General features: G+C 45.1%; 1 long non-coding RNA gene across 4 annotated transcripts; it reads left to right on the top strand.

The window, feature by feature from the left end:
* Positions 1–3,711: 3,711 nt before the first annotated feature.
* Positions 3,712–10,483, top strand: LOC127536523 (uncharacterized). 4 transcript variants are annotated; one of them, XR_007945548.1, is made up of 4 exons: positions 3,712–9,510; positions 9,547–9,762; positions 9,871–10,410; positions 10,447–10,483. It is a non-coding gene; the product is annotated as an uncharacterized LOC127536523 (long non-coding RNA). The 4 variants fall into 4 exon arrangements; XR_007945543.1 differs by having other exon boundaries at positions 9,871–10,478; XR_007945547.1 differs by having other exon boundaries at positions 9,547–9,816; positions 9,961–10,477.
* Positions 10,484–11,210: the final 727 nt, after the last annotated feature.

Here is an 11,210-nt window from a genome sequence, read left to right as displayed (position 1 = left end):
CTCTTCTTTATGACGCAGGAAACAGCTGATTAAAGATTAGTCTCACTTTTGTACCAAGTTCTTACGAAAAATGGATCATTAATAAAACTAATTCAAGAACAAATGTTCGACTCCACGCTGCTTTATTACCAAATATTTCATGTCAAATCCACGTTTTGCTGAACATTTTGATGAATTCTCTTGTGCTTTTGGTACATTTTATGAATATTTGATCTTAAATCCACGTTTTTTTGTACATTTTTTCACATGGATCAGATTTAACCAGACTAAATGATCAGTAGAAACATGTTTTATTTGACATTTTGGTCAATTTTATTGTTACTTTTCTCATCCTTTAGTAATAATTTACAGACTTTTTTTTCCCAATTCTTGTTTTAATGTCTTCAGATATTTTATTCATATTTTTGGACATTTTGATGAATTTTCTCGTTTTTTTGGTCCATTTTATGAAACAACAGAACTGCTTCAGGTGCTCTCAGTTCTTTAAAACATGTTAGAATCTGGAGAGAATTTAGTAAAAACCAATGAATAAATTATGGAAACAAATCAGAACCAACATTAATAGAAATTCACTTTGAATCCAAACCTGTCAATTAGGGATGCACGTTTTCCATTTTCTCTTTAAATGTTAGTTGGAGCCCTTCAGAGTCAATAGTCGGTTAATCGTTTGGCCTCCTCCGTGTCTTCAGGTCTGTGGACATCTCCGTGTCTTCAGGTCTGTGGACACCTCCGTGTCTTCAGGTCTGTGGACACCTCCATGTTTTCAGGTCTGTGGACATCTCCGTGTCTTCGCGTCCGTGGACATCTCCGTGTCTTCAGGTCTGTGGACACCTTCATGTCTTCAGGTCTGTGGACACCTCCATGTTTTCAGGTCTGTGGACACCTCCATGTTTTCAGGTCTGTGGACACCTCCATGTTTTCAGGTCTGTGGACACCTTCATGTCTTCAGGTCTGTGGACACCTTCATGTTTTCAGGTCTGTGGACACCTCCATGTCTTCAGGTCTGTGGACACCTCCATGTTTTCAGGTCTGTGGACACCTCCATGTTTTCAGGTCTGTGGACACCTTCATGTCTTCAGGTCTGTGGACACCTTCATGTTTTCAGGTCTGTGGCCTCCTCCGTGTCTTCAGGTCTGTGGACACCTCCATGTTTTCAGGTCTGTGGACACCTCCATGTTTTCAGGTCTGTGGACACCTCCATGTTTTCAGGTCTGTGGACACCTCCATGTTTTCAGGTCTGTGGACACCTCCATGTTTTCAGGTCTGTGGACACCTTCATGTTTTCAGGTCTGTGGACACCTCCATGTTTTCAGGTCTGTGGACACCTCCATGTTTTCAGGTCTGTGGACACCTTCATGTTTTCAGGTCTGTGGACACCTTCATGTTTTCAGGTCTGTGGCCTCCTTCGTGTCTTCAGGTCTGTGGAAACCTCCATGTCTTCAGGTCTGTGGACACCTCCATGTTTTCAGGTCTGTGGACACCTCCATGTCTTCAGGTCTGTGGACACCTCCATGTTTTCAGGTCTGTGGACACCTCCATGTCTTCAGGTCTGTGGACACCTCCATGTTTTCAGGTCTGTGGACACCTCCATGTTTTCAGGTCTGTGGACACCTCCGTGTTTTCAGGTCTGTGGACACCTCCGTGTCTTCAGGTCTGTGGACACCTTCGTGTTTTCAGGTCTGTGGACACCTCCATGTTTTCAGGTCTGTGGACACCTCCGTGTCTTCAGGTCTGTGGACACCTCCATGTTTTCAGGTCTGTGGACACCTCCATGTTTTCAGGTCTGTGGACACCTTCATGTTTTCAGGTCTGTGGACACCTCCATGTTTTCAGGTCTGTGGACACCTCCGTGTCTTCAGGTCTGTGGACACCTTCATGTTTTCAGGTCTGTGGACACCTTCATGTTTTCAGGTCTGTGGACACCTTCATGTTTTCAGGTCTGTGGACACCTCCATGTCTTCAGGTCTGTGGACACCTCCATGTTTTCAGGTCTGTGGACACCTCCATGTTTTCAGGTCTGTGGACACCTTCATGTTTTCAGGTCTGTGGACACCTCCATGTTTTCAGGTCTGTGGACACCTCCATGTTTTCAGGTCTGTGGACACCTTCATGTTTTCAGGTCTGTGGACACCTCCATGTTTTCAGGTCTGTGGACACCTCCATGTTTTCAGGTCTGTGGACACCTCCATGTTTTCAGGTCTGTGGACACCTCCATGTTTTCAGGTCTGTGGACACCTTCATGTTTTCAGGTCTGTGGACACCTCCATGTTTTCAGGTCTGTGGACACCTCCATGTTTTCAGGTCTGTGGACACCTCCATGTTTTCAGGTCTGTGGACACCTCCATGTTTTCAGGTCTGTGGACACCTCCATGTTTTCAGGTCTGTGGACACCTCCATGTTTTCAGGTCTGTGGACACCTCCATGTTTTCAGGTCTGTGGACACCTCCATGTTTTCAGGTCTGTGGACACCTTCATGTTTTCAGGTCTGTGGACACCTCCGTGTCTTCAGGTCTGTGGACACCTCCATGTTTTCAGGTCTGTGGACACCTTCATGTTTTCAGGTCTGTGGACACCTCCGTGTCTTCAGGTCTGTGGACACCTCCATGTTTTCAGGTCTGTGGACACCTCCATGTTTTCAGGTCTGTGGACACCTCCATGTTTTCAGGTCTGTGGACACCTCCATGTTTTCAGGTCTGTGGACACCTTCATGTTTTCAGGTCTGTGGACACCTCCGTGTCTTCAGGTCTGTGGACACCTCCATGTTTTCAGGTCTGTGGACACCTTCATGTTTTCAGGTCTGTGGACACCTTCATGTTTTCAGGTCTGTGGACACCTCCATGTCTTCACAGTCTCTCTTAATGAACTAAATCCTACTCTGAAGCTAAATCACATCACTAAACATCTAAACTCTTCAGAAACCAGCAGAGAGAAAAAGAAACATGGAGATACTTCATGGTCTACAGGACGACCAGATGTTTGTTCCACAGCTTTAACATCTGATGAATCATGTTGGGGATGATGGTTCCTTTCAGTAAAACCAATCTTTATTTTGCTGGTTTCCGTGGTTCTCCCTGACAGAAGATGTCTCTGAGTTCTGCCTCCTTCATGATGTTCTGGTTCCTCAGAACTGCAGGACTTCCATTATGGAGGTGAAATGTGAGTGCTATGGTGACCTCAGATAAATGTGCTGTTTGTTTGAGAAGTGGCAGCAGGAAGAGGCTGTCCTACTTTATCTCATTAAGCAGGTCACTCATCAGGCTGAATAATCAGAGTTCCTCTAAATCTCTGCTTGGATTTCAGTCTCCTCTCTGAAAACCAGCTCGTCCTCGGGGAGCTTCTCTTACATCATGTCATAATAGCTGTTTGGATTTCATTTTCCTCCCTCGCTTTTTGACATCTCCTCCTCTCTTTCCTCTCACCAGGTTACCATGGCGACACATGGTAGTATCTGCCTGTTGCCAAGGCTCGTCTCCACACGAACACGGCATCCTCCCACGGCGATGTGACGGACCGCGTCTCATCACGCTTCACCAGGAGATCAAACCACCTGCAGCGCTGCAGAGACGCCACCAGGTGGAGCTGTAGGCCTGCTGATTGGACCAGAGGATGGACCTATACATACATATCTACAGATATAAATGAAGATGCAGCTCAGGGAACCTCTTCTTTCTCATCAAACATCACACAGGCCTGCAGGTGTTTTATCACGAGTTAAACCGTCATTTTTCTAACATAAACACTCTAAATTCTGGGATTTCAGCTCCTCCACTGGGAATCTGTTCTGGTTTCTTTCCTCTCTGATGAGAAACTGAAGATCGTGGACGAAACCAGACATCTGAGGAAACTTTGATCCACATTTGAAACATTTCAGAGAAACAGCTGAAGTCAGGAGAACAGTCTGGTTCTGTTTGCTCTCAATCTAAAAATAACTCTATAATACTAAGAATCATGATGGAACACTAAGAACACTCCAGAACAGCTTCTTCACCTGGTTCAGCTCAGGATCACCTGTTTACCTGTTTACCTGTTTACCCGTGTGTACTTGTGTGTACTTGTGTGTTTTGTGTGTTTTGGTCCTATTACTGAGGATTTTGTCATACATGCTGTGGTCACGTGTTAAAATGAACACGTCTGGTTGTTGCACCTGCTTGACGTGTCATCAGACTGGAGTGTAGCTCCGCCCATCTCCATCTGAGCTCTGAGCTGTGATTGGTGGACAGGACGGTGTTGTTTATCTCAGCTTTGGTCTCCTCCACCTCCTCCAGATCTCTGACCTCGTCTCCTCTTTCAGCTCCAGACGTTCTGCTGTGAATATTTCATGAGCTGATATGATCCATGGAGGAACCGGACACCCAGCAGAGCCCGGCTCTCCGGGTTCCTCCTTCAGGTCTGTGGGTCCAGGATGGTCCAGGTTCCTGAGAGAACGTCTCATTTATTAGCTTCTATTTCTGTCTGCTTTGGTTTTCAATTCAATTCAATTTTATTTATATAGCATCAATTACAGTCAAATTGTCTCAAGACGCTTTACAGAACCCATATGCCTGACCCCCAGAGCAGCCCAAAGGAGACAGTGGCAGGAAAACACCCTTTTAACAGGGAAGAAACCTCGAGCAGAACCCGGCTCTATATAGGGGGGACCCATCTGCCCCTCTCGGTCTGGATTCCATAGAATCATTTCCTCCACAGTCGACCTGAACCCGGTTATTTAAACGTGATTAATAATCTGCAGCGGAAGCAGAAATGGACCTGGTTCTGGTCCTGGTTCTGGTCCTGCTGGTGGTCCATATGGACGTTTGGCTGCTCTGCTCTGCGTCACAGGAAGAGATGAAACCCGAGCGGCCGTCTGTTCTCAGACTGTCTGCTGCTTTGTGTTGGTTGGAGACGGACCCGGCCCGGCCCGGCCCGGCCCGCCTCCTCTCTGCCTGAATGCATCGACGGCGTCTCAGGGAGGAGCTGGAACACTGCAGTGGAAAATGAAACTGGAGGAGACGGCGATAAGCCTCGTCTGTCTGCCGCTAATCAGCAGCAGAACCTCAGAGGTTCTGGTTCTGTTCAGAACAGCCGACTAGACCGGCCTTCAGCATCTATTCACTCAGTTCCAAAAGGTTCTGATCTGTGTTGAGTCTTTTATAGAATCATGGAATTACTGCAGAATAAAGACAATAAAGCTTCTGGTTCTCCTGGAAAACAGAACAGATGACTGATGCTCAAACTGCTGCTGGTTTATCTGGAACTGATCTGGAACTTATCTAGAAGCTATTCAGAATTTACGTAGAACTTATCTAGAATTTATTTAGAACTTATCTAGAACCAATTTAGAACTTATGTAGAATGTATCCAGCTGAGGACACATCTTCTGTTCAGGACCTCAGAAGCTCCAGCTTAGGGTTAGAACCGTGTTCTTAGAGCTGCTCCAGACCAGAACCGTTCAGTTCCCTCAGATTCTCTGATTGTTCTTCTGCTAAAGACCTGCAGGTGAAAATGCAGTGACGTTCATACAGAGCAGTTCCTGTGGAGTCATTCTGTGGAGGAGAAGCTGGATCTTCTTTAAACAGCTGGATTCTCGTCATCTGTCTCACAAAAACCTCTTTCCATATTCAGCATCATTTGTGGTGAATCCTGTAGTTTTGAAGCCCAAAAATCCAAACCTCAACCTTTCAGTGACTGAAAACTCTTAATGATCCTCCCACCAGACTCAGGTGTGTGCTGGTCAGAGCATTGTTAGCTAGCTAGCTTAGCATCGGCCTCAGATTTAAGGTGACATGTTGGAGAAATGTGAATGTGTCGTGGTGAGATGCTCGAATTGTTTGTAGACTCAGGTTTGTTTAATCCTGAGTTTAAACCTGAACCTAATCTTAAACCTATCCCTAACCTAAGCCTGACCTAACCTTAACTGAACCCTAACCTAACCCTAATCTAACCTTAACCTAATCTAATCCAACCTAATGCTAATCCTACAGTTGGTTTATGGTTTTTTTTATGGTTTTGTTTTTTTGAGGGACATTATAGAGAGGTGTAAGTATCCCCTGTGCCTGACCACACCCCCTAATCTAACCCTAACACCATCTCTAACCCTAACCTAACCTAAACTTAACCTAACCCTGACCTTGACTTCTGCAGGTGTTTCTAGAACCACTGGTGGATTCAGAGCTCTGTTCCAAATGTTTCATTTTCATCTGAAGTTCTGCCATCTAAGCCGAGCTAAAGCTAAAATCCTGCATGAATTCTCCAAACAATAATCTCCAGGTGTTTTCTTTTACATTTGGTGAGACGTTCAGCCTGTAAGCTGCTCTCTGATGCTAACTGGAGACAGACGAGATCAAAACTGGACATCTGCAGTCGCTCTAACCCAACATGCTGCTGATGAAGTTCTCTGTCGCCCCGGCAGGAATAAAAGGTGAAGTCTCAGTGCCTCCAGAGCCGGTGCTGCTGTTGACGCCTGCAGTCGTGGCTCTGCTAAAGACCACGTTATGAAGACTGGGCTTTACGAGCGCCCACCTCTTCCTCTGGGCGGCCGGCCTTTGCATCATTTACATAACCCTGCCCCTTACCCTTTGTTTTCTCCGTGTCTCCGGCTTGTTTTCTGCGCTGTCGTCACCCCGGCCTGCAGCGAGGCCGAAGCCGGCCGGCCGGCGAGCCTCTAATGCTTCCTGACAGCAGACCGGCTCTGCTTGTGTAACGTACTGTAAGGAGGCCGGAGACACCGCGCTAAAAATAGGAGCTGTGAATAATACGGCAAAGTCTTCAGGATGTTTGGACACGCTTCTTCAGAGGGACAGAACCAGAAGCAGAACCCTCTCAGCAGCTCTGGGGTCATGTTCTCCAGAGGATCACTGATCTTTTCTCGGAGCAGGTTCATGTCTGGCAGGTTCTCCTGAACCAGAACACGATGCCAGCTGGAGGTCCAACATCAGGACCATCCATCACTTCATAGACTCAACACAGGTGTGTTCACCTTCCACATTCTGGGGAGGAGCATCACCTGAGGAGACCCTGAGGTTCCCAGCATGCTCCTTCAGCTGCTGGTGTTTGGACTAACAGCCTCCTCCATTAGCTTAGTGCTGCTCAGAGGGGATTTGGGAGGCAGCATTTTGCTAAGGCGACCCATCGACAGCCCATCACGCACATCAGCAGCAGGAACGTAGAAATGTGTCATCTCTATTTTAAGGCCGCTGCAGACTAATATTTATCCAGAAGCAGCAGAGCAGCGTAAGTGCAGGGCGGGAAATGGGAGCAGAAAAAGATGAAAGTCTGTCAGAGCAAACAGCTGATTAAAGCTCTCACAGATCTGCTAAAAACTGAGAACATCCAGCTGCTTCACAGAAGACGTCATCTCAGCTGCTTCTGGTCAAGGATGAAGGTTCAGAGGGTTAACCGGAACACTAACCCTGTGATGGAGGGTTTGGGTCTGTCCAAACACGTAAAACATCTAAACAGGAAGTATCCGTCCTCTCATCACTACTCATCCTCACCAAAACCCAAAACGAAACTGTTACTTATTTAAACCGACAATTCAGAAAAGTTTGTTGCTTTGCTTTTTACCTGGTTTAAATAAGTAACAGTTTCGTATAATATATAACGACAAAATGAACCTAATACAACCAAAACCCAAACACTAGTAATCCTACTGACCCTATGCAGCCGGGTGGTAATGGGATTATTATTACAGGTGATGGTGCCTTGTTTTACTCTGGCTGAAAACGGTTTGATTGGTTGTGAGCGTGTCTGGGTATTTTTGACCCCGCGGAGCATCCCCCCAAACAGGTGGCATCACTGCTCATCAGACTCCAGGTGGCTTCTTTTCGTCTCTCAGCGAACAGGAGGCAGAGCGGGGATTCTTCTGGTTTGGCCGAAGCCAGACTCAGCAGCCCAGGCAGGAGGCTTGGAGAACGGGGCTGAGGACCCATAAGCCCCGCTGTCAGACGGTGAGCGGGAGGACGGAGGACCGACTGTGGGAGCAGTTTGTGAGCAGCTGGATAGGAGGCTAGCGTGGCTAATGCTAACCCAGCGGCTAGCGTCCGTCAGACTGGAACGTTTCACCGCACTCAGTGTTTGTGGACCAAACAGCGATGTTGTCGTTTCGGACTGAACACGGGACTGTGAGCAAACTCAGCCGTGTGGCCGCGCGCGCGTGTATGCCTGAGTGAGTCATCACAGAGCATAATTGTTATTATTATTGTTAATAATAATAGAGCATAATTCTATTGTATTGACTTTGTGGGTTTTGAAACGGTGGGATAACCTGAAAGGGAAATATTGCTGTTTATTGTGTGACAGAGGGATTTAGTTTAACCTCAGAACTGGTCATTAGGACCATCCGGGGTCACCATCTGAACAGACTATAACTAGTTTTGGGAAAGTTTACGGCATTTCATTTATGTTTTCTTGACTCATTGGTTGTGTATATATTTCTGTGTTGTGTTAAATCCGGCCTCTCTTTAGTTAATTTGGCCAAAAAGTAAAACCTTCTCTGGGTCTCATTTTATTTTGGTATATTTTGATATCTATTATTTATTTAGTAGTTTCGTTTAGCTTTACAAACCCGAGCACCCACCAATCTAGGGGTGATCACCTCAACAGAGAGGATGCATACGGGTGCTACACCTACTAACCCTACTAACCCACATTTACACCTGACCATGTCTCCTCTGAATGATTGATCACAGACTAACAGGTAAATCGTCCCGTTAATGATGGATGAGCAACAGTCAACTCTCCGGTTACAACAAAACACCAGAGAGAGAGAGAGAGAGTGTGTGTGTGTGTGTGTGTGTGTGTGTGTGTGTGTGTGTGTGTGTGTGTGTGTGTGTGTGTGTGTGTGTGTGTGTGTGTGTGTGTGTGTGTGTGGCCTGCAAGAACACAATGCAAAGACACAAAACAACAGAGAATCACAGATCTGAGTTATCAATGAAGTTGATCAGTTCTGATTGGTCGTTCTGTGTAACTGAAGGTTGACTGGATGTTTTTAACAACATTCACCAAAAAATCAACCAAAATCCAGTGAAATTGACTGGATTTTGGTTGATTTTTTGGTGAAATGAAATGCAAAACAATTCTAAGGAAACATGACAGCAAAAAAAATCCATGAGTCCAAGAAAAGAAAAGAAAAAGAGATGAGCAGAAAACTTCCAACAACGATATCCAACTAAAATATGCTCATTATTCTGATAATATTAAATATATCCAGTAAAATACACAACTGGTTTTCAGGTTGTTTTTAAAGCCAGAAAATGAACAAAAAGAGGAATAATCAAACAAAAATGACAAAGAAACTAATGTAGAACTAATATTATTAAACGTTATATATTCACTCTCAGCCTGGATTATAGATTATTATTTATTATATATATTCAGTCTAAAACTGGACTTCTGTTCTACAGAAACCTGCCTCTCCAATCACAGGTGTGTAGTTCAAGGACCGTTGGACAGATGAAATGGGTCCAGGTGTTCACGGAGGTCTAGATGTTCATAGAGGTCTAGATGTTCACAGAGGTCTAGGTGTTCACAGAGGTCTCGGTGTTCACAGAGGTCTAGATGTTCATAGAGGTCTAGGTGTTCATAGAGGTCTAGATGTTCATAGAGGTCTAGGTGTTCATAGAGGTCCAGGTGTTCATAGAGGTCTAGATGTTCATAGAGGTCTCGGTGTTCATAGAGGTCTAGATGTTCACAGAGGTCTAGGTGTTCACAGAGGTCTAGGTGTTCACAGAGGTCTAGGTGTTCATAGAGGTCTAGGTGTTCATAGAGGTCCAGGTGTTCATAGAGGTCTAGATGTTCATAGAGGTCTAGGTGTTCATAGAGGTCTAGGTGTTCATTGAGGTCCAGGTGTTCATAGAGGTCCAGGTGTTCATAGAAGTCTAGGTGTTCATAGAGGTCTAGGTGTTCATAGAGGTCTAGGTGTTCATAGAGGTCTAGGTGTTCATAGAGGTCTAGGTGTTCATAGAGGTCTAGGTGTTCATAGAGGTCTAGGTGTTCATAGAGGTCCAGGTGTTCATAGAGGTCCAGGTGTTCATAGAGGTCCAGGTGTTCATAGAGGTCCAGGTGTTCATAGAGGTCTAGGTGTTCATAGAGGTCCAGGTGTTCATAGAGGTCTAGGTGTTCATAGAGGTCCAGGTGTTCACAGAGGTCTAGATGTTCATAGAGGTCTAGGTGTTCACAGAGGTCTAGGTGTTCACAGAGGTCTAGGTGTTCATAGAGGTCTAGGTGTTCATAGATGTCTAGGTGTTCATAGAGGTCCAGGTGTTCATAGAGGTCTAGGTGTTCATAGAGGTCTAGGTGTTCATAGAGGTCTAGGTGTTCATAGAGGTCTAGGTGTTCATAGAGGTCCAGGTGTTCACAGAGGTCTAGGTGTTCATAGAGGTCTAGGTGTTCATAGAGGTCCAGGTGTTCATAGAGGTCTAGGTGTTCATAGAGGTCCAGGTGTTCATAGAGGTCTAGGTGTTCATAGAGGTCTAGGTGTTCATAGAGGTCTAGGTGTTCATAGAGGTTCTAGGTGTTCATAGAGGTCCAGGTGTTCATAGAGGTCCAGGTGTTCATAGAGGTCCAGGTGTTCATAGAGGTCCAGGTTAGTCCAGTGTTCATAGAGGTCTAGGGTGTTCATAGAGGTCCAGGTGTTCATGGAGGCAAGGGCGGACTGGGGGGTAAAGTGTCCCGTGAGACATGGACAGACCGGCCCCACTTCATGCGTGGTGTGGCAACCAACCAGCCATCAACACAAGTTTCATGTTCCTGAGTTAATCACTGAAATAGAAGCAATTTGGACCATAATCGTATAAGAATAATAATTAACCTTAAGCTTTAAGTAGGTTACTGTAAAATAATTGCAGGTATATTGTGATTTTATAGCATGTCGATACAATAGAATTTAGCTTACCTATTTGCCAGTCTGTTAGTGACACCACCTGTCTATACATGAGTAAACCACAAGAGGGCAGCTTAATGACAACAAGTTCATTTCACAAGTTTGTTTTATTTAAAAATAGATGAACAATATAGATGTAAATATTATTTCTATATATATTATAGATAAATAACAAACTACACAGCAAGCATCTATACAATGTGATAACTTATCCTTTATATAAAATAACAACTATACAGCAACTATACAAACAACTCTATACAATATAAAAACTTATAGTTAGTTATACCTTAACCTTTGTCAGTTGTGTTAAAATGTTCACCACCTTCCACAATGTGGATTACAGTCCTCT

Source organism: Acanthochromis polyacanthus, chromosome 1, assembly GCF_021347895.1.
Source record: "Acanthochromis polyacanthus isolate Apoly-LR-REF ecotype Palm Island chromosome 1, KAUST_Apoly_ChrSc, whole genome shotgun sequence".
NCBI classification, from domain to species: domain Eukaryota; kingdom Metazoa; phylum Chordata; class Actinopteri; family Pomacentridae; genus Acanthochromis; species Acanthochromis polyacanthus.
This window is presented reverse-complemented; position numbering and strand designations above follow the sequence as displayed.